At 30.7% G+C, this 5209-nt stretch overlaps 1 long non-coding RNA gene across 1 annotated transcript; it reads right to left on the minus strand.

Moving 5' to 3' along the window:
* Nucleotides 1–2208: 2208 nt before the first annotated feature.
* Nucleotides 2209–4121, minus strand: LOC133035661 (uncharacterized). Its single transcript, XR_009686796.1, has 2 exons — nt 3177–4121; nt 2209–2570 (listed from the first exon to the last, which is right to left on the minus strand). It is a non-coding gene; the product is annotated as an uncharacterized LOC133035661 (long non-coding RNA).
* Nucleotides 4122–5209: the final 1088 nt, after the last annotated feature.

A 5209-nucleotide genomic window follows, 5' to 3' on the forward strand; every position in this document is an offset into this window, starting at 1 on the left:
CGGAAAAACAAACAGTGCATAAAAGTAAAAACACACAAGATTTTTGTACGTGGTTTCAACAATCCTTTCAGATTGTTACTAGTCCACGGGGCCACGCCCAGAGATAAGATTCATTAGATCGGTATCAAAAATACAAAGTAATTGACTTATGCATAAATAGACTCCCTCTTATTGTATGCCGCAAGCTTGATGTATTCCACCTACTAACCGAATCTTGATAAAACTCCAAGTGCTCGAACTCCCTTCGATCACCTTGAAGAGTGCTTGAATCCTCCCGATTCAAGGCTTAAAGGCTATCTCCCGAAAGCCTATACAACCATCTCCCGAAGGTTGTGTGCTTGTATCCTCCCGATGCAAGACTTCAAAAGCAATCTCCCGAAAGCTTGTAAATACCCTTCTCTCGAAGGTGCACTGATGTTCTTCTTCGTTGTAGACTTGAATACAGACTCAAGACAATACAAACAACAAATAAACAGAGTAAGAGTAGAACAACTCTTCTCTACAAATCAAAGACTCTCTTTTCTAAAGATATGAATGAAATTCAAAGATACAAGAAAGGTACCAAGAGAGGTACTAAACAAAGACACTCTTTCCTTAAGATATGAAAGCTATTCTAAGTGTATGAAAGAGATACAAAACCTAACAGCTATAGGATGTATTTATAATGAATATACATCTCATAGACAGCTTACATTCGGTCTGAACAAGACCTCAACCCACTAGAAACTTCCCTAAAATAATTCTTCAATCAGTCCAGGAATTTCCGTTTCTGTACCTATAGAATCGTGGGCAGTTACTACAACTTTCCTTTTATAGAAAAGGAAAGTCTAGCTCCGGTTTTCTCTTCAAGAAACCTGATCTAAGAAAATGGGAAACTCAACACAAGATCAGATTACACAGCTGGTTAGATAAAAACGAAATGGGTAACCAAACTTACCATTTTTACCTTTTTTTCCAAAAATAGGAAAGCTAGACAACTTTCCTTTCAAGTTTGATTTACACAAATATGGAAACCATATCAATATATGCTAGCCGAAATATACATTAAATAATAAAATATTTTTGTCAATTAAATATACCAAAAATGGAATTAACACTTATTACTTTCCCTGCTTTTAGTTATATTGATGAGAGCCATGTTGATCATGATTTATGCATATTGTTGTTCCACAACCTAGTCTTTGTGTCATCATAGGTAGATCAGGTGTGCACTCACATGTAAAAAGACCTAGAATCTGTACATGGAGTGAATTGAATCTGAGCTCCGGTATTATGGTGGTTATCAGGTGCGACTACCGAGTTTTGGATATCATTTTCTATGATTGGTATTGAGATCTAGGGGTCTAGTGGACGGTGTGATATGCATTTGACGCTTGATTTTGTGATTACTTATGGTCTCTCTACTTTGTTTAAACATTTGATAATGGTGATGAGATGTTTTATTTTAAAAGTTAACCATGCAGGATTTTTTATTAAACCAAGGGTCTTTTGATATTAGTTGTTTTCCTACCGGGCTTTATAAGCTCACTCCTTATTTTCTCTCATTCTAAGAATTCAGTTTGATGCTAGTGGATGAAGATAGTATCGTTGAGGAAGAAAGTCGTTATAAGTTTAGTCTTATTCTACCTGTTAAACTTCCAAATGGAATTGATTTTGTAGTTAAGCTGGAATAGAATGGTCTAGATGACTTAAATAAATTAGTTATGTAAATGAGGAATAATGGATGCTAGATATTATTTTGGTATTTTATTGAGTTATTAAATCTATCTATTCGGTGACTACATAACTGTGAGAATGTTATTGTTCTTTTATATTAATGAATGGTCCTCATTTTGTTAGTAATATTTTCTTATCGATATAGGAGTACTTAATCTATTATTTTTAAATAAGTATTTTGTGATGATATAAATTAAAGGATCATTAAAAAACGTTATCTTCTTACAAGGATCAAAGTGTGATCTTTGACCATCCCAATAATAGATATTACATATCTGCCATGGTTTAGGGCTCGAGTCGTGACAGTTTACATGTGTCAATTACTTAGTCTGTTTTAATAAGATTTAACGATCTAGTAACGACAAAAGTAACATAAATGTAATTTTTAGGTATTTAATCCGCAAAAAAATGATATTATAAGTGTCAAACTGAAAAGATTAAGTATTGATACAATAAATATTTCTCTGTTTAAATAGGATTTAATAGACTCAGTAACGGAAATATAATCTTATGTGATATATATATAAAATTAAAAATATTAAATATTTATGTCACACAAATATTTCTTGCAATAATAATAATAATAATAATTAAAATTAAATATATAGGAAACTGGATTCATGAGTTTTATCTAAACCTTTTTCGCAATACTAGAACAACCTTACATTTAATTAGTTACAGCTTTTATTTTATTTTTATTTTACTATTTTATTATTTCTTTTATGGAACAAAATTTCTAAGTAGATATAACTGGCCTGCCATTATTTGTTGATATGGGATCCGAATTCTAATATATCTGTAGGGATTGCAGCATCCATCTACAAGAAGCTTGGTGAAAGTAACCGAATGGTTCCCTATGTACAATATACAGTATAAACATACACTTGTAACTATAATGTTAATGCTAATTAATAATTCTCTCTCTATATGTATTATATAGATACATATAATATGATTAAGTTTTATTTTATTTGAAGGAATATATGAAATATTTTATAGGAATATTTCTCGAAAAAAAAAAGGTATTTTATAGAAATAAAGAAATAATCATGAAAACAAAGCAAAGTCAGACTGAGATTTAGCATGTAAAAATATATATAAATATATATATATATATTATAATAATATAATTAATATATCAAGTTTTAACTTGTTACAACAAAACAAAAGTTAGAATCATATGAAAAATGCAAGATAATTAAAATGACATAAAACGAAATTAATTAGGTTTTTAGATGATGTATAATTAATATTATAAACTGTTTGCAACATATTTAAGATAGCTTTAGTACTTAAATATATTATAAAAACCGGAATTAGATTTAAATGATCGCAGATGTAAATAAATATAAAGAAAAGGAAACGAAATGACAAAAACTTCAGCTATAAAAGTTTCAGATGGCTTTAAATATACATAGAATATAATTGATCAGATTAATTCAAAATCATGAAGTGCTTACCTAGAACAGAACAAACAGACAAAGAGAGAGGCCCATGTGGGATCTATTTTCACCTTTCAAACTTATTCAGCAGCAATAATGATCAGATCATGATACAGAATCACAGATACCAAAACCAAAGTGGCATTCGTCTGCAAATGCACCTGCACCTATACACACTTCTCTCTCTCTCTCTCTCTCTCTCTCTCTCTCTCTCTACATATATATATATAAAAATAGATTATTCTATTCTTCTCTCCTATTGTTTTCTGGGTATATAGAAATTTATGGTGTATGTTTGTGCATACTCTAATTAAGTCTTCTAAGACTATGGATTGAAGTTCTTGCCTATTATTGTGTGTATGTGATTTTTTCTTTGTTTTTCTCTCTCTTATTGGACTTATAAGTTTAAAAAGCTTTCACTCTGTAGGATATAGATGGAGTAAGATACAGGTGCAGGTGCAAATGCAGAAGAATAAAACCACCATGGCTGAGCATAGGTATACATAAACATGACAACAGTAGCCGCGAAACCCTAAAGTCACCAAATGGTTATATAATATAATAATATTTGATACTCCAATCTGCTTAGTAAGATGGAGAATAGAAATGTATGTATATAATTTATAAACACATGGGAAAAGTTGTAGGCAAAGAGGGTAGAAGAAAGATCATAGATATATATAGATATATGAAGGATATGTATAAATGTTGGTTAAATTTTGTACTTAATGAGGCAGCTGAAGTTCTGGCTGGATACCACCCGAAACTTAAAACAATAATGAAAAAAGAAAAAATAGTACTTAGAGGGGCCACGTGGGTTTCCACGTGGGAATTGTGTGGTTAGCCAATTAGAAGAGGACAACAAACCAAGTGAGCCTCCCACCTGATATGATGATCAGTCTCATGGTCTAATACTCCAACCAGCTGTGTTTAGTCACGTGGGGCATTTACAACCACCATGGACCACCCACCACTACTCGTGAAAATAAATATAAATAATTTAGGAAATAAGAGCTATTACATTACATATCTTTCTTACTAAACATTCCACCATTTTAAATGTGAATAAGAAAGGAAAAACATGTACTCATGAAACAAAAGACAATATAAAAAACTTAAAATTCTACAATGTGCATAGATCCATTTAGATGTGTTTCGGTATTTGGAAAAAATTTAGTTTAATTTTATTTTATGGTCATTTATGTTGTAGGTATTTAAAATATCAAGTTAGGTTTATTTTATACAATTTTAGAATCAATTTTAATGTGTGGTTTTTTTATCATTTTATTGTTCGGATTTATGTTTAGTATTTGCTTTTGTGTATTTTCAGGTGAAAAGTTGAGAGATCTCCGTTTTTAATTTAATTTGGTGTTCTTCAAGCCTTTTTGAGATAAAAATGGTTAATTTTGAGGAAAAAAAGAAATTTTAATAATGCTTAGTTGGTTCTTATTGCCTAAAATTGGTCAAAACTTACATTTTTAGCTTCAAAAGTCGTGGTCTAGAGTCAAGAGTGATTACTTTCTAAAATAAATTAAAAAATTCTAAATTGTGGATGTTGAACACGCTGCGTTTGTGTTCGAAAACAAAATTTAATGCTTCAACCTAATTTTTGACTATGATCTATTGACTTCGAGAAAAAACTTTCTGAAAGAAAGTTCTAGATCTCTTTTTTAGCTTTTCAAAATATCTTGAATCGTCTAATTTCAAGTTATATAGAGAGAATTGACCAATATAGTATCAGTCATCACAGTAGAAAATCATAAAAACGAGAGAGTCGTGACTCTCTATCCAATGTTGCGGCTATTGCGAAAAAAATGAGAAACTTCCTAAGTTTTGTCTATAAAATGAGTTGGAGCTATGTTTCCTTTATCATTCAAATGTGGAGACCAATTTAGAGCATTAGATGAAGGCTAGGAGCATAAGGCACCATTGAAGGACTCCAAACAATGTTCTTTCTCATCTATCTTTATCTTTTATGTTTTTAATTGAATCTTTGTTGTTTTAGAATGACTTTTAATTGCTAGTTTTCTTTAAAGGACTATTATGTGAAC

Source organism: Cannabis sativa, chromosome 3, assembly GCF_029168945.1.
Source record: "Cannabis sativa cultivar Pink pepper isolate KNU-18-1 chromosome 3, ASM2916894v1, whole genome shotgun sequence".
Taxonomy (NCBI): domain Eukaryota; kingdom Viridiplantae; phylum Streptophyta; class Magnoliopsida; order Rosales; family Cannabaceae; genus Cannabis; species Cannabis sativa.